This window comes from Agelaius phoeniceus, chromosome Z (assembly GCF_051311805.1).
Source record: "Agelaius phoeniceus isolate bAgePho1 chromosome Z, bAgePho1.hap1, whole genome shotgun sequence".
NCBI lineage: Eukaryota > Metazoa > Chordata > Aves > Passeriformes > Icteridae > Agelaius > Agelaius phoeniceus.
This window is the reverse complement of record NC_135303.1, coordinates 88,662,108-88,681,261: the sequence shown is the minus strand read 5'-3', so window position 1 is coordinate 88,681,261 and position 19,154 is coordinate 88,662,108. Positions and strand designations below refer to the sequence as shown.

The 19,154-nt window shown below is 36.0% G+C and overlaps 1 long non-coding RNA gene across 1 annotated transcript; it reads left to right on the top strand.

The window, feature by feature from the left end:
- Positions 1-3,542: 3,542 nt before the first annotated feature.
- Positions 3,543-16,673, top strand: LOC143692288 (uncharacterized). The gene is made up of 3 exons (XR_013180182.1): positions 3,543-3,787; positions 14,938-15,167; positions 16,408-16,673. It is a non-coding gene; the product is annotated as an uncharacterized LOC143692288 (long non-coding RNA).
- The last annotated feature ends 2,481 nt before the right edge of the window (positions 16,674-19,154 follow it).

Genomic DNA, 19,154 nt, shown 5'->3' with positions numbered 1-19,154 from the left:
CAACTTAACTCCCAAAGGATTCATGAATCCAATTTTAGCTACTTCTATCATATTTGGGTTTTACCTATGAATATGGATATCTTGAATATATTCCTTTGTATGAATATAAAGCTTCAAAAGACTTTCACCATTGGAAATTCAGCACAAGTATTTCTTAAGGGAAGTGACCAATGTAAAAATAACATGGACAGGCTACAAAAATAGAAAAAAAAAGAACATGAAAACTTTATGAAGTAATATCTATCTATAAATTTAACATAGAGTTTAGAAATATGTTTTATATACTGGAAGAAAAATTTTTATTACTCCTAAAATATTCCCTCATCCAAACCTTGGATCCCTCAAACAGCTGAAATTTACTCAGAAAAGAAAACCTGCCTAGAGCTGCTAAATACTTCAATGTTTGACTGCTCACCCAAAACAGTTACCCCTGTTTCAGTGTAGAAGTGATGCTCTGCAAAAGAGTTTGCTTATCATTCATTTATTTAAATTACTTTCTGCAAGGCCAAGTGAGTTCTGGGAAATGTACCAGACTATGGTCCCTAGAGAATCAACTTCTGTTTAAATTAAAAAAAAAAAAAAAAGAAAAAAAAAAAGAAAGAGAGAAAGAAAATCAACCTTTCCAAAAACCCAACAAAAAGAAGACAAAGCAAGAAACTAGAAACAAAACTTATCAGATCCAAAATATCATAATCCCACCTCCCCTCCTCTGCCCACACAAAAACCCCTACAGAGAACTGTAGATAGCATTTCCTGGAACATTTCAGTTTCTAGACTGAAAACAAGAGTCACACTGATTATGTTCTGCCTCAATTGGAACTTGGCTGAAATTTGGGAGTCTTTTCTAAGAAGGCAATTAGGAACACTTGCTCTCTGTTCCACCTGTTCCTGGCAGCACTTAGTCCCTTTTAGGATAAAATACCAATCTACCTCAAACTGAGCAGTCCTCAGTTTTACATTCACATATAGAACTGGAAACGTGTGTTTAATCACAGCCTGCTTATATTAAGTACTCATTTTCTTTTTTTTCGCCTTTCAATTTTATTTTAAAGAAGATGCTTTTTCAGAGAAATGAAAGACCAATATGAACTCCCTGTTCATGTTCCTTATTTTCTAGAAAAATGTTCTAAGTATTAAGATACGCAAAGAACCAGAGGTTCCTTTGTACAGTTTATCAATTTTGTATTTCACTGTTTGTGGATTGAAATAAAATTTTCTTCTACACATGCAGTTTACAAATCAGTGGGCTAAAAGCAATTGAAATATAATCCTGGGTGCTTTACCTTTACTTTAAAAAATACAAATATTATGTCATAATGGTTTTTGTCCTTGTCCAGCTATCCTTCACTTTTCAAATGTTTCATTTACTTAGGAATGCCACTATTCATAATACTAAGTTCTTGAATTTAAATGTAGTTGGGGTTTTTTGCATTTACTGTAGCTCATCCTGGATGTCAATCTCCCCTATCTACCTGGAAACCAAGCAAAGGATTCTGACTGAAAAACAACTCCCAGTGTGATTTTATTTTTTTCAGTTTTCCTGTGAATCAAAATCTTCTCCTTTCTCTGTAATAAGAATCACAAAATTAAACAGTTACATGCCTTTTATCCATATACCTTAACAGTAATTGTAATGGACAGTAAGGATTAAAAATATAGATCTATTCTTCTGCAACTGTTTATATGCTCATTATAGTTTGAATAAGCATAAAATTTTCCTGAAGGTTACAAAATCACTGCAATTTTTGGAACCAAGTGTATTTCTGCTGCCTGTATTGAAGTTTTTCTCTTCCATGAGCTGTCCATACATAGGAGAATGAGGCCTTCCAGAGAAGTATTGCTTAATGTAGCCAAAATCTGAAAAGAAGAATGCGCTTAAAAAGATCCTTTAACAGTTTTAACAGGTAGTGCATCAGCTGCTTTCACATTCCCTGAGACAAATATAAAAAAGAAAGTGTATCTTTGCAGAATAGGACATTTTTCTTATGCTTGTTAGCTATCTAAACTAAGTATCTAAACCAGATTAAACACTTGGTCTCAGCCTTTTTTAGTTGCAGGAAGGATGTGAAGGGCCCAAGTCCAGCCTTGTTTGACAATTTACCTGACCCCTTCAGGGCTATTGCAGGAGCCTAGAGAGATAATGTAAGCCAGCTACGTCTAGCAAAAAGTTAGATAAAACCAGTTTACATTAATTCTTGGCCTAATTTTATTTCCTGCATCTCAAAGGCCATATGCTCACTTTGCCTCTTGAACTGAAGAGCAAACCTTGGGTATGACCCATGCTTCAAACGCCTCCTTGCTATAGGTCTCTTAGCACAGAATTTTTTTCTTTGAGTGGAGATCTTTGCTTCTAATTAAGTAATCTATCAAAGTTGAAACACCTCACTGTAATTTTCTGCATTTTCTGAATATTTTTACCTTGATCCTCTCTATTTTTTTTTCTTTTTTCACATAACATTTAGGAAACCATGTCCAGTTAAACATCCACCACCACCACCACCATATTCTTTTTTGGACTTGGTCTTCCTAAAAGTGGATCCTCAATGAATGGGTACAGACCGTGCTACTTTTTAGATTTCTTATTTTCTACTGGGCTTTGTTGAATGGAGGCCTTTTACTCACTGAAAATCTGCACCAAGTTTAACAAGACGTCAACCTTACCCTAATTTATTGTGCTTTTATTTTTTTCTCCTGTATGTTACGACCAGCAATATTATATTGATGTTTTAGACTGACTTCAAAATAATTATTGGAGATAATAATTAACGAAGATAATAAGGCCTTACCTAGTAATATTCTTTTGAGGAATGACATGGCGTTGTTCTTTTTTTGCCAATGCTCCATTGAGTGTCACACTTTCCTCTGTTCTGCTGAAAGGCAGAAGCAGAGTGGCAGACTGCTTGCTTGCATTGTCTAGCTGTGTTGGAAGCAAGTTAAACTAAAAAAAGAAAAAAAAAAGAGGATAAAACTGCAGTTTCCCTGGGACGTGCTAATTTAGGAGAGTTTTCTGGAGAGTGGGGTATAAAGAGAATGGCTTACCTGCAGCCAGTGCACCTCATGAAATTTACGTGCGGTAAAAACTTGGTGTTTCTTCCTCCTTATTCTTGGGCATTTAGGGATAATTTTTATGTGTTATGAGACATGTTTTATCATTCCTCATCTTCCTATTTTCACACAGCTTTGCTCACAAAGCTGTCGTTTTGTTTGTTAGACTGTTGCTTTATGTGGTATGAATTCTTTAGGTGCTAAACTACACAATTGATGAGGTTATGCTAAAGCTAATAACTGGTTAGAACAGCCATAGTGGCAAATTACTGCTACAATTAATGAGCAAGCTAAAATAAGCTCAAGGCCAGCCAAGACAAGTCCAGGCAGAGCCTGACAGGTCCTGAGGATTTATGCTGTTCTGTTAATACAAGCCTTAACCTGTTATCAGCATGTAGTTACTATAAACCCCATGGCTTCTTATTAGCATTGGCATTACTGTATTTACTGGGCTGCTGAATCAGAGCAGAGGCAGAGGAAGAAATGCAGCAGCCAGAAACACAAGCACACTTCAGAGAGGGTGGTAAAAGGAGGGTTTTCTTTGGGACTTGCTGCTTGGAGCTGGTCCCTGCACAGGCGTGTCTGGAGGCACCAGGGATGTCCCCGAGTGCCCTGCCTGGAACCCAGTGGTGCTGCAGGGAGGCACAGCATCCACAGGCTTGCTGCCACTTGTGACAAACCTGCGTGGATGCACTGCTACTCCTTTGAGACATCTCACGCAAAACTATGAACGTATAAATGAGTAATTTACCTGAGCTCTACTTTTCTATAGATTTTGATTTTCGAGATGTTTTTTGGGGGGGTTTGGGGTTTTTTTTGTTGTTTTTTTTTTTTTTTTTGTTCATTTTGTTGGCTGGGGCTGTTTTGGTGTGCTATTGGGCCATCTTCAAACATTTATTGTTTATGCTGCTTTTATTTAAAATATACTTTGTAAATTTAATGACATGCTTTCTTCCAGCTGAGGTAAGCACCAAGGCGTGTGAATGCTCTTTTAGAGTTCACTATCTGAAGTGAAAGTGGTTCAAACAGTCATTTAAATACTGAAAACAGAGAACCTGAGTGCCCTTTATTAGTCAAGCTGAAAGAATAAGCTCTTTTAGCATTTTGTTTTTCATTCCTTTGTAGAATTAAGATGAAGGCAAAAAAAAAGATTTATTTGGTGGGTTAATTTAGATTCCTTAAAGATGCTGGAAAAAAAGATTTTAATTTATTGGTGACCGTATATAATTTTAAAAGGATGTATAAAACAGCATATTACTCAAATATTAGGATCAGAAAGAAAAACAAACAAAACCCAATTATTAGATTATTTTTATGACAGTGAAAACACAAAACAGTTTCTATCTGTGGCTCTCCTTGCATCAAGAGGTAACACTCTGAAAGGCAAGTTACAGAAATTGTGTGTTACTGTGGTGAGTATACACAGGTAAAATACCTCATGTAGGGCGCAATGATTTGACCTGTGCAATGCTAGGGGTTGAGATACCAGCTGTTTTCTTTTGTCTTGAAATTCCAACAACCTTTTCATTTATCCAGCAGATCATAGGGAGATGTGATGGAATGAACTCTTGCTGTGAGACCTTCAATGTGATGTAAAAAATATTAGCCATGCTCAGGAAAGAAAAACTCCCTCAGTGTCAGCTTCTCTCCTTGAGCTCCCTGTGAAAATCAGAGTTGGGGGCTGCCGGCCTGTGCCAAACCCGTGGCAGTGTGATGAGAGCAGCTCTCCACCAGGAACCTGACACCGGAGTTTCTTTCCCAAAAGGTGTCAAACACCAGGATTTAGCTACTTTTGCCTCCTTGTTGTTTAATTCCATATGAACTGATGTTCTGGTGCTGAGAGACTGTGCAGGTTATAACCAGTTCTGGAAATTAGCTTTTCCCTCCTTGCTGAAAGATAGTTTTGGATAAATTTTAAGGAACACATATTTCATAAAATAAAATTGGACAGGAAACCTTAGAGCTGCAAAATTCAAAATAAGGTCCAGAATCTCAGGCCACCTTACCCCATAAGGCATATTTTAGGAAAGGGAGAGGGAGAAAGAAAGAGAAATAATATTTTTCTAATACAAAAGATAATTTATAAATAAAATGCTGAAGTCAATAACACATGGAGCCTTCCAGCAACTGTAGGTACAGAGTAAATATTTTGCTTAGGCATGATTTCTTCTGAGATTGAGATTTTGTATTCATGCTTATATTTCAAAAAGTCACCAGAAAGGAAAAAAAAAGTAATTAAAAGATACTATGTGCTTGTACTTATTCTTTCTTATTTCTGTAAAAAAACAGTCAAAGTCTTCAGCTTGGCTTCTTTTCATCTGCTGTCACTGTCTAAAATTGGTGAACAGCTTCTCCATTTCTCTACAAGTCTGGAAAGAATTTGAGGTTCTATAGTATTCCATTCTGATTATTCATAAAATAATTGCAACCCAGGAGTCCTTCTTTAAGTTTCTAAGAAACCAGAGTGATATCATTAGAAATATTTTTGGAAGCAAGAGAAAAATGACACAAAAAATAATTAGGACACTATGAAATATGCTAAGGTTCTGAATGATTAAAGTTTTTCCTCTCCCTCTTTTTTCCTAAGAAATGTATTTATTTTAATTTACATTTCCATTAGGTTCCCAGCAGCAGATAGAAGGAATTTAAGTCAATTTGTAATAGGAGACAGAGATTCTAGCCAATGAAAAATCAAAGAAAAATACAACCTTCTCTTGCTCCCCTTTTGGGCAATTGTCTTCACAATAATCAGCATCATGAGAAAAAAAGAAAAAATTTCCAAGGCCAGATGGTCTCCATGCCTTAGTGCTGACAGAAGTAGCAAGAAATACAGATAAAGAAACGTGTTCACAGATCTATTTAAAATCTTTTTGGAACAATAAGAAAACTGACAGGCATAGCTAAAGTCTGTCTGTATTACAACAATCTAGAAGTTCTGTTAAACAAAACACTCATTTTTATTAAATCAGGACTGTGATGGGGATCAGCACAAGTAACAACTGACTTTTTATATGAGTACAGCAGATCTATCCTTCCTAAATTTAGATAACTACTCAGGAGCTTGAACAAGAAGAAGCACCTCCATCTCAGGTTCTCTCTCTATTTAGTAAAAAGAGATGAGAATCTCTGTCCAATGACGCAGAGATCCAAAAATCTGAGTTAACTTCTGATGGTGACTATCATTTTCCTGTGATTATAGTATGAAACCCTTCTCCAAGCACATGAATAAAAACCATAGTGAATATGGGCTATAATACTCTTATCTGTCTCTTGTTTCCTGCATGCAACTGCATAGAATGAGATACACCACTACAAAATATGGATTAGAAGGAATAAAAGTTTTCATCCTGGCTGCTTAAGAGCAGAATCTCAACCCCTGCTGGACCATAAAAAAAATTCTAAGCAAATAACTTGTCACAGGCAAGACTGCACTTCCATTTAGCTATTCAAAGAGGCAGTAGGACCAATGACTTCCCGTCATTGCCCACGACATCACAGGATGTCTTGGAAGTTAAGACATTTTCCCCTGGCAGAAGGAGACCCCTCAGGCCTCCCGAGGATGGAAATCCACCTTCTGTTCCCACGCCTGGCTGGCTGTCACTGCTGCTGCCTTACAGATGTTTCTGTAATCTCATCTCCAGGGCTGTCAAGGGTAGACACGGCGTAGCTTCCTCGGACAACATTTCCTCGTGCTTCCCCGGCCTCACTGCCAGCAGCTCCTCCTAATATGGGAACTGAGTTCTCCCTGTTGGGCTTTAGAACCTTTTAGTCTTTTCCAGTGTATCAGGGTGATGAAAAAATAAAGGTTATTCCTTTCTCTGAGGACTGATTTTGTCCTCCCGCACAGCGCTCCTAGGCCGAGCAGCTTACATTCCATGCTCTGTGATGTTCCTGGGATTCTGATTTCTGCCTTCATTTTTGTTAATACCTCCCTAATTAACCGGAAGGGCAACATCTAAATTGGACAATGTACTTGTTGAACCAAAAGCTGAGTAGGTTTTGTAGGGAAGAATTTCAATTATACATTTCAGCATGCTGTTTACCTGTATTAAGAAAATGTCATATGACTGGTTATATTCATCTAATGATTCATTAAAAAAATCATGATTTTTTTTTCTGTTGATCTGCTGACAAAGCAATAGATTTCTATCCTGTATTTTCACAATCATTGGCTTTTAAAAATTTACTTTTCCTTCTACTGTAGAAAGTTCCTTTTTTAAGCTTTCTCAAACTCATTTTGAACTGTAACCATGTGCCATAAAATATTTGCTGTCCCTTATGTTCTGATTCCACCTCAAAAAATTAAACATAGTCATCCAGATCAAGAAGAAAAACATTGAATAGGACTAAACCCACATAAATAGGAAGATAGACACATTTTTCTACAACCCAAAGATGATAAAATTAATAAAAACTAACTCTGGATGTTACTTTTCCCTTTGTATCCTTATTGGATTACTTTATAAGCTCTGACCATATTAATATTAATATATACAGTACCATTTGATGGTATTCAGTGTTATGTGACATAGTTTCCAGGTTCTGCTGGACTAAAAAACCCTGATATGCACTGTGAGTGACTTCCTCCACACAATTCTTTCAACAGCTCTTAACATTCAGTATGTAAATTACACTTGTTTATATTGCCAATTTACCTCCTATTTAAACCACATTGGAATTTGGCCTATTGAGTTTCTGTTAATCTGCCTGGCAGGATTTGGCCTACATTGGACAGAAGGAGGGAGGACGGATGAGGAGAGAAAGAAAAATAAAGTAATCCTCAAATATTTTTGCACATTAAAAAAAATTAACTAAGATAAGCTATTTAAAAACGTTCCTTTAAATTTCTAGTTCTCTCTTCAGTTTAAACAGGTACTTCCAGAGGGTTAATTAGTGTTCAATTTTTCCAGCAAGAAGAAAATAATTTCCCACCGAGCTTGAATTTGGCAAAAACAATCTACATCACATTTTCATTACAACTGAATGCATTTTATTTTATTTAAGTATAAAGTATTTAAAGCGTGGGAGGGGAGAGGATAGAAATGAGGTATTGAAGGCTTATGTTCATTCTTTATCCGTTGTTTATGCATAAAAGTACAAATACATTAAAAATGCCAGCTCATGCAAATGCTTAAGATGTTCTATCTTGCTAAAAAATATGTCCAAAGTCTAATTCAGATAGGTTGCACTGAATGATATTTACTATATGTATGGTGGACAAAACTGCTAGCAACACATATAATCAAGGTTTTCATTTTTCTTCAGTTTTTCAACCTCCTTTTTCACTTCTATTCATCTTATTCATCTGCTTCAGGCTTTTGCGGTTTTTTTTCTTGTTTGTTTTTCGGCTTTTTTTTTTTCGCCCCAGAACTTATACCACATTTTCCTTGTGTTAAAAGCAAGCCAGAAGACGAATAAAGACAAGAGGAACTTGTCAGATCATTACCTACATTGTCTGATAAATCTCCGTGAAGTGGTCATTCTTCTTTCCCTGCATGGGATCTCCATGTAAACAGAGGTGCATGGATTAGCTTTGTGAAGTGGTGGACAATGTTTGAGCTGTCTCCTGCTCCTGCCCTTCCTTCTGACTGCCTGAAAATGCTTTCTGTGGGGTCAGATCAGTTGGCAAAGGACTAGAATCAGTACTTCTTTTGGGCTCAGACTAACTCAAAGGCAAAGAGGTGTAGTGGAATAGAGAGATGAGAAACTGGAGAGATCACAGAAAATTATTAAGGTGTTGGTGAGCAGAGAGAATACAAACAAGCTCACATCATTTGTTCCCAGAGGTATAAACAGGAATCTCACACATAGGGACCTCATAGTGATTCTATTTGTCACCTTCCTACCCACTTTTGGACAGAAGAGTAAGAGTAAGAATTCCAAACCTGAAGGCGGTGATGAGATTAAAGAGGAGAAAATGAGAGCATAAGGCAGAAGGGGAAAAATTATCAGAAGATAGGAGAATAATAGTGAAATTCTAAAGACAATGATGATTTTCTGGATAAAACAGCCACAAACAGCAGTGGGGAAGATGGAAACAAGACTGGTGGACAAAAGTAAATGCAGATAGGTCGTAACCATAGGGGGGGGTGACAACAGGAATATGGTTTTAAGCAGGGGTGATTTTCTTCCAGAATTGACCAATAGTTGTCCATTCATCCTTTGTGAGGAAGAAACGTAAAAAAACATGAGTATGATTTTTTACAAGGATAAAAATAATCCTCTACTTCATGGCTGGTTACTTTCTCAGCCCAAATGAAAGCTGTCTGAAATTTTTATGAGTAAACTTGACAGAATTACACAAGGTGTCGTTGTGCAATGTAGTTTAATTCTGGGAGAAAGGCTGGCTCTTTTTATTTGTTTTATAGTTTTATTTTGTTTTGAGTTTTTATTTTGGTTATGGGCTTTTTGTTTGTTTGTTTCCCTTCTTGGGGTTTTTTGTTTGTTTTTAGTAAATTTAATACAATAGCAAATCAGACAATCATCAATCTTGCACAGTTGAATACTGCAAAGTTATGAAATGCTGGCATTTGCTATCTTCTCTGTGACCTTAATTTAGCTGCTTTGTGTTGGAGATTCCCTCAATTGCTTACTTGGAAAGATTATAGAGATAGGCATCAAGAAAATTGGATATATTATCTTCCCATACACATGCAGTCATGTACACAAACACCAGCTTGTCTTTCCCAAGAAATTCCAGCCAACAATCTACACCTTTACCATCTGTGTGGAAAGGTTTGCAAGTTCTGTGTGACCCTGAGCTTAAATATTGATATCCAGCTTCTATAGGTACATGTGACAACACCAACAGTAAAGTAAAAATTACCCAATAAAACCTTGTGTACCGATTTAGGGACTTGATATTGGAGTATCTGCAATGCAACTGTGATGTATTCTCAGTTTGTGTCAGCATGCCAGGAGCTGCAGGAGTTCAACAAAGAGTAACCTTCAGTTCAGAAAAGGCTATCTACATCTTTTCCACATGATGAATTCCCCCACAGACTGGCTGGTGGGGCACACACAACACATAAATCAAACTTAACTCAATTTCCACTTTAGTTTTCTCAGCTCACCTTTGAAAAGAAAACAGCGTATTATCTTACTTAGTCTAAGGCCACCCTAGCAATACAAGTGAAAGAAGAAGGAAAAAAAAAAGGCAATATATATTTTTTAATGAAAACTCGGTAACCTGCAAAAATAAGCTTTTTTTACTCTTTAGAAAGATGCTAAAACTGCAGTGTCCACAATTTTGGGGTAACTGAGGTTTTCAAGTGTCCCTTGTGATAACGGGATCAGTACAAGAACCAATTGTGTTCAGTTTATGTACCAGCAACTCAAAGGTAGGCATAAAATACGCACAAAGGACATGAAATTTGCTGATGAAACATAACTGAGAAAAGAAAAACAGTTGATCAAAAAAAAAAAGAATTCCAACGGTATAATTCTAAACACTCAAAATTAACAAAACCACAGATGTGGACATGCGGTTTGTGTGGTTTACTGTGGAGAGAGGCTGGGGAGTAGATATTAAAAATATACAGGACAAAGGAAATATGAAAAGGGAGAATAACTCCAGTGGCCACTAGAGTACTAATATAATAGGTAAAGGAAAGCTCCAGTGGAGAGAGGGACTAAGACTTGAAAGCATTCAGAGCAGTTGGTAAACCACAGTAGAACTTGCAAGAAATAAAACCAGAAAAAATATTAAAGAAATTTATATAAAAGCTTTTCTGAGTTCACTGTACAAAAAGGCACCAAGGTACCCTGCAGTTTCCAAACCTGGGCTGGCTGAATGCTTCAAGACACAAGGAATATGCCAGATAACAGTTTTGATCTATTTCTTGTTCACATTTACTCAAAACCAAATTTGGAAAAAAAAAGAGCTTTAACCACAAGCATAGATCTGCATGTTTCTGCAGGCAAAATTCCTCTGGGTTTTCATACATATATATATATATATATATATACATACACATATATATACACTTCTATATGTATACTTATATATTATATATATATACTTAAATATATATATAATTTTTTAAAATAAATCACACAAATTTTAAGAAATAATCTGTTGTGCTATATCTCTATTGTTTATTTCGAGGGAAGGGGTTTATATGTTTGCACACCTGAAAATGAGTACAATATTAATAAGATGCAGAGTCTGTAAAGGATTTTGTAATCAATTTGAAAAGAGCAGTATCCATTCTTCCATCTAAGTACAACTGCATCAACCTTCTTCCCTGGAAAGGCTGGAGGGGGCTGTGTCTCCGCTTTGCATACAAGAATGAAATGGATAAACATACCCAGACTCAGCCACCGATCAAGAAAAAATCAAAGAGCAACAGGGAGATGTCTTGACTTCAACAGTCAGTCCTTGACTCCATCCTTTGCCAAAGCTGTGCTTATATGTAGGAGGTGTAGCCAAGACCTTTTGTGGTGTTCATTTAAAGAGATTTTTCCCAGGAGCAATTTCTGTCCATTTATTACAGAAATCTGAGGTACCAAAGGATGTCTGACCCAGTGTTTGTAACAGACTGAGAAGTGATATTAGGCAGAGACCTTGTACAGATCACTGAGGGTTCTTCAGTCTATCAGGTCAGTCAGGGGAGACGTCCAATAGCAGACACAGTCTGGAGAATAAATATAGTCTATATTAAAATAGGTAAATTAAATACATATATTTTGAGAAAGAGTAATTTATTCTGGCAGTCAAAATTTCTAAAATATTTTTAAGCATAAATATGCATTAATATTAAAGCCAGATTTTCTTTTACTGAACGGCTAGGTCATCATACATTTATATTTGTTACACATTTCCTACTTTTTCTTGGTCTTCCAAACTACTATTATTTCAAATAATTTTACAGAAGATGAAACTTTGATTCTTGCATTTTATAGGGTAGAGAAATGGTAAACATTAAATAAACTGTACAGATAATTCTCATAACAGTATTTAAATTTTCTTAGTTCCACCTCTGTGCTTTTTTCTCAATGATGAGCAGTGCTAGGTTCAATTTTGTTGATATATTATTGCTAGTTTAATAAATTAACTCCATACAGATTTTTGTATTAAATAGAATGTTTACACAATGGAACTGTTTCATTTTACTTCCATCTGAAGAAATCAGGAACAGCATCAAAAGGAAAAAACCCAGAAAGTTAACTACAGTAATTCTTTTTCCTGGCAGCAGTGAATATTTCCCTTCCCTTCCTGGAACTTCCCAGAACTTCCCTTGTTTCTCTGAGTTTCCTTTTTCTTTAATGACATTCAGATAATCTCTTTATTTTTTCCTCCACCTCTTATTCATCTGTAATGTAGAAAAACAAATATTGTAAATATTTTGTTCAAAACCTGTTTCTTTAACTCTGCAAGTAGAATATGACCTTTACCTTGCCAGAGTTTGATCACCAGTAAATTATACAAAAAAAAAACAAAACAAAAAACCCCAAAACAAAAAAAAAACGCAACAAACAACAAAAAAACCCAACCTAAACCCCCTCTGGCAATAATCAGTGTCCATACAGATTTTGACAAGCACAGCAGAACTGTAGCCATTGCTGAGGGTAAATTCTCAGTCTCGTCAATTCCTTTACTGTCTGGGAGAGAAAGAAAAACAAAGTAAAAATAGATCTAGGGGGAGGAATACCAAAGGAAAAGGAGAAGAGAACACAATGTAAAAACAGCTGCAGCATCTGGAATGCTGCCATTCTTTTCTTGAAAGATGTTTTTTTCTTCTCTTCAATATGAAACTCCGCCCTGCTTTGGATGTAGAAGAAAAACCACCTTAACTTAGGAAGCCGAGACCAATAGATTTCTATCCAGAGATGAACATGACAAAGAGCATTTGATACTGAAGATATAGGATTGTTATGTGAGTAATTGTTAACTTCAAAATTGGAAGTTATTTGAGAACAAGCAGTGAATTCTGACTTTTAAGTGTGTGAATAAAGGCTGTTATCCACTTTATTCTCTTGTAAATACCTTTTGGGATGCTACATTCTCTCCTCAGCCTTCCCAAGAGACAAATTACCCCCTTTTACTCTGTATCATAATGTAAATATAATTGGTATCATATTGATAAAAAATCCATTAGAAGCTTTGTGAGATTTGTAGATGAACTTCGTTTAAGAGAAATTGCATACTTAACCTGCTCAGGCACTTTTAGACAGTTAGTCATGTATTTATAGCCTTAGGCATTTAAACTTCACCACAAATCTGCTGGAATGTGCACACCAATCCATATGTGACAGAGGATGCCTTACTTGAGGCAGTGAAAAAACACAGGTTTCATCCGCTGGTCTTGCACCAGAAACATCTTTAAAAACTTCAGATCCAGAGTGGTGGAAGGAAACATTTTGATTTCTGTTATCTAAGTGCCCATGCAGCCCAAAGAGGGCTTTACATTCCAGGAAATGCAGCCACAGGGCCTCATACTCAAAGATTTTCTCTACATTGTCCATCTCTGCTGGCTAGTGTGTGAGAGGAGAGGTGTTATGGTCAGCAGTGTATATAGCCAAAGTCCTTGTACTGAAAATTATTTATTTCCTTGTATAATTCTGGGAATCTGTGGGGATTTTTTATGCTTTTGAGGGGACTTGCAGTTTTGTCTTTCTGATTTTTTTTCTAATATTTTAGTAAGGAAAACATATTCTCATTGAAATACTGTTATGCAGGGAGAACAAGCAAACAAACAAACAAATAAAACCCTGCGATTTTAAATATAACAGTCTAGCTACTAAAAAAGCCCATAACAGTTTTTCTCTTGCCCTGAAATGGCAACCAATTTTTTTTTCAGTCAAAATATTTCCAAATTATATTTCTTATCATTTTTTGAATGCTTCAGAATCTCAACAGAAGTAGTAAAAAAATCTAATTGAAATTTTTGAGAAAGAAAAAAATATATAAATTTATTTCTTCATGTGTTATTTTAAATTATTTTAATAAAAAAAATAAACTAAAACTATTTATTTACTGTTCAAAGAACAGAAAAAAAACAGACACTAAAGCTGCCTGTAGAGGAAAAAAGTATGAAAATCTTCAATTAAGTACAATATCTCGCTTTTTAAAAGCTTTTTGGCCCCAATGCAATTTACTTGAGACTGTGAGTTAGAGGACCGTTCTATTCCCTGAATACTGGCTCTGACTATCACTTAATACTGATTTAACAACCACAAGAAGAACTTTGCTGTTTAAATATTTAACATTCCATTCAAATGTGAAACAGCACAGTGGAAATTGGTTCACAGTCTCTGACACAGGGTCCCTTACAGGAGAAAAGTAAGGACATGTAAGAGCAGAAGTCAGAAAGTCAAAGGCACAAAATGAGGTGCTATTAGCAAAGGAAGTAAAATGGATCAAGAAAAAGTTCTCTGGGAGTCTAAGAAGTGAAGCGTGGACAAAAGAAAATGTTAAGTCTGCTACTTAGCAGAAGGGGAAGAAGCAGATAATAGATGGTGAGGAGAATTCTGAAATGCTTGATAGGTTTGATGCTTGAGCTGACAGTGAAAAGGCAATGATAGTTAACAAAGGGAGAAAGAGGCCACGAGGTAGAATTAGGATAGCCTGGGTTAAAGAATATGGGATAACCTGAACACTGTCAAATCAGCAAAGGCTGATGAAATTTAATCTACACTCTTAAAGAGTCTGCCAGGAGAAGTGTTGAGGGAACATTTTGCATTCATTTTTGAGAACTCATGAGAAAGTCCAAATGAACTCAGGAAGGACATTTATATTCTGGGATTCAGAGGAAGCATGTCAGTGGGACTCTAGGCCAGCAAAGTTGTCTTCTTTAGGACTGTGTTAATTAGCATTGCACTTTGAGTGCATTGAAATGCTCTTCTCTGCCCCACAAAAAACTACAATTTTTTTTTTTTTTTGTCTTTCAGAACAAGTTGCAGAATGAATCCCTGGCAGCCTGGGCAACTTATGTCCTGATCCAGTGATCACTGGTGTCAAAGGAAATCTTTTCTGTGGATTTCAATGGGCTTTCCATCAGCATGTCTATGAGTGCTCTGAATGAGAATGAGAAGGGGATTACAAGTGTAAACAGAAGCTGAAATGTTTTAGTCTATTTTCCTAGGTCCAGCAGAGAGGATTACAGAAAGTAAAGAAAAAAGTATGAATACATTGATTTGGGGGGCTTAATAACTTAAAGCTCAGCACATAACATAAATATATATTTTAATTTTCTTCTGGCTTAAGCCAGACAATGCAGAAAGAAACAAATAGCTTAACAGGTGATGGTTTCAATCACATTTTAAACAGGATTCCACTTTCTATTTCCATAGTGCATCTAAAATTCAAAGATGGAAACTAAAAACCGAGCACCTGATTCTACTCAAACTTAAAAGACTTTTATACAGTTTGTGAGAATTGTCATTGAATGAAAATGTGCAATCTAGACTCTCACAAGCGAGAGTAGAATCATAGCAATAGCATAATTATTACAGTTTGTATGCCTGACTTTTTAGCTAGATGAGTGTGAAAACACATTCAAGTAACTTGTAGATGAAGTTGCATGCCTAATTTGCAAGCATTAAGAGGGTTACATGTGCAGATTGGATAATTATGTACACACACAGTTATCGTTTGACATTTGCCCAGACAATTATCTAATCTGTGCCTGGAATTGTGGACCCAACTTGACTGTGTCTGACACTTGCTGTCAAACAGTGTGAAGTTCACAGGCAACTTCCCTGAGGTCCTGGGCTTTGGCTAGCAGCTTGGGGAACAGAATGCATTAACTTCCTCTAGAGGTAATTAATATCCTCCAAGAATCTCATCTGGAAAGAAAATGCATTACAGTCTTGGATATGTGAAAGAACAGCATTAAATCAGCAAAAATAAATTTTTAAAGATAAATAAGTGGTAAAAGCATTAATTACACTTCGTAAAGACAAGTTCAGCAAATGCTGCATATGGAGCACTACGGCAAAAAATCATCAAAAGGATCCTAGGAAAATGATATTTTCATTACAGGATTGGCTTGCATGCTATATTGGTCCAGGAACATTCATAGCCTTTATCACATGGTGGATGAAAGGCCCAGGAAGACGAGCATGGTTAATTGGTCATTCTGGCTTTGCAAGATCAAAACCTCACAGGCATTATTTGAGGTATTATAGAAACTGGGTAGTGAAAAAAAAAAAAGTTACATAGACGAAATGATCTGCATATTTTTAATCACTGAATTATCATCCCACTGATTTCAATCACATGTATACTATTTTCATCAAAGTTAAGTCCTGAAACTTTTCAGGCATGTTGAGCCCATGCAGTTAAATTGCACTTTTGAACTCCCAAATGTTGACATGTTCCTCTTTCTCTCTTTTTTTTCCTCCCTCTTTATTTTCTAGGAAACCGATGCCACAATGGAGCATTATGCACTATATTTCAAAAAGAAAAGACTGATTGGAATGGATTATGAGAAGAGAAAGAGAATAATAAAAAGGACTGGAAAATAATGCCTCCAGTTTGAGGAAAGGTTAACAGAGCTGCCATGTTCAGTCTGGCAAAAAGGAGATTGAGGAGAGACATAAAATATCTGCCCACAAATATGTAAAGGGACATTGTAAAAGGAGAAAGAATGAATTATCCTCCCTAGTTGATGAGGAGCAAGGGGTAACACGCTTATGCTACAGAGAGAAATATATGTTTAAAATCAGGCTTGTTGAATAATGGAAAAATGTTCAACAGGCATTGTTGAATGGTTGTTTGCCAGTATGTTTTCTAAATCTGAAAAAACATTATCTATCTACTTTTTGTTTGGTTTAGTACAAAAACTCTGACAAGCATTTTCTCTTTATATATACGTTAGTAAAAGGGCAATTATTCTCAGGAACAGCGAATGTACTCAAAAAAGCATGATAAAGGGTGTGCTACTGAGTACACTGTCAGACAAATAGAAAGCATGAATTTGTGCTCAAATTAAGAAATATTTATGCTGAAACTTTGCTGCAAGTTTGTGTTTACAAGCACATAACTTCTTTTTTGAGATGTTCAATACTATTAGGATGAGTTTGGCTCTCACATGAAAATTGAAATTAACTTCTCTGTTCCAGAAAGTTACCCTTTTTACAAAAAACAGAGTACATGCCTGAAGTAAAATACAAGAGTCTTCTTCCTGAAGGCAGTGAAGTAAAATATTTTGCTTTTGGTCATATTTCCCACGTGTTAAGCTGGTCTACATTGAAAGATTTGATCCCATTTTTTGTACCATGAGGGTCAGGATCAGGCCTGTGTCTTTTAACCTATTAGATTTAATCTTCCAAAGGCTGCAAATTAACAGAACTTTATTGATTCAGGTGGAGCCATCTTGCTGTGCTCTCTACATACATTTCACACTGACCACGATACCATAACTTAATATCTGACTGTCAGCAATCTTGCCATAACTTAATATCTGTCTATTCAGCATCTCTCCTATTATCTCCTATAAGTGTGTCAATGCAGGGCTATTCTTATTTTAACAACAAGCAAAACATCGCTAATTCCATGGTGAAACGTCATGATCAGAGGGGAGGAAAGGAAGAAGGATGTTGCCAGCAAATGAAAGTGATGGGAGCATTTTAAGTAGATAGAATGTAATTATTCCATTTGGAATTTAGCCAGATCATCTGGCTATACACGCTGTATTTGCATGAGGTGTATGGGGGAAGCCACAGATTTCTAATGGTTGAAATTTGTCAAGCCCTTGGTTTTACACCCCATCCATCTGAAAGGAGTGTAGTTGCACTTCGCTATTTTCATTCAAAACCACTTAAAAAGGTGAGCTCCTATATAATTGGAATTTTAAAGGAGTTAATGTTGTGTTTATGGAGCAATCACTACTAAATGATTTCATTTAAATTTTTCATAAGCTACACTTTATGAAAAATTAAAAGAAATAGACTCTTCAGAAGCCTTGCTAAGAAATAAAGTCTCTTAAAGGAACACACATGCCATCTAATCACACATATTTTCAAATGTCGAGTTTTCTGCATACAGATAAACGGAAGACAACATTAATGGGGAGAAAGAGGCAGGCACTTTTTCCTTACTCTGTCAGTAGTTTTCATTCAACTAGAATATCAGAAATAGGCTGCAGCAACCCAGGGAGATTCAATCCAGCAATGAGAACTCTCAAAAGAATGGAAGCAAAATGGCACATCAGTGAAGAAAAAAGGCTGTTCTTCATCCCTTCAGTTGACACAGGCTTGTTTTTAACCAAAACTGTATCATACACAGGATAAAAGACAGCTTGAGGAAGCAGACCTAGTCCTACTGATAACTAATTAAAACTCTGTCTGAATGGCAACCCCTGGTGCTAAGTCTGTGTCCAGTTTTGAAACTCCAGTAGTCATTATTTCAGCCAGACCCCTGCTGGAAAATAAGTGATGGACTTTTCCAGAGAATTTAGGAGCAGACGTAGTGTCAATCTGAACCTCTGATCTGTTGTCAGAGCCCCAGAGTGAGTTATAGGTAGAGTGCTTGGTTAATACCCTCTCTGGGAACCTATGCTTTGAGAACTTCCAGTTCAACTAGTTTGAGATGCCCAACCCCTGGGATTATTATTAATTAATGCAGAGTAAAAGCCCTTTAAATTGCAGCAGAAATGCCTACAATGTTTTCATTGTCTAATCCATATGGATTTCTTTATGTAACCCAACCTGCATATCCCAAAATTTTAGGAGATTTACAGAACTCAAGTATATGGTTTTCAGTATACTTCCATTTCAAACACCAACTGTCTATTTAGATTTCCAAATTTCCAATGGTTCAGCCAGAAAAAAAAAAAAAAAAAAAAAAAAGAAAATTAAAATTTTCAAAGTTTCTGGAAATAAGATGTGAAAGTTCATGGACTGAATTTGTGGGTAAAAGACTGAAAAATGACCATGCACAATCAATGAAAAGTTTGTTCTTTGAAAACTCTTTAAAATAAAAATTAAAAAAAAAAAAAGTGTCTCATTAAAATGAATCTAGGTTGATTTACAGTAGCTGTAATCAAGGGTTACCCGACCTTATAAGCTGTGCTATTCCATTTATAATAAATCTCAGTAGTTAAAAATAGATGAGCTTAGGACAGATAATAAAAGGAACAGTTTTAGAAAGTTACATGATTATT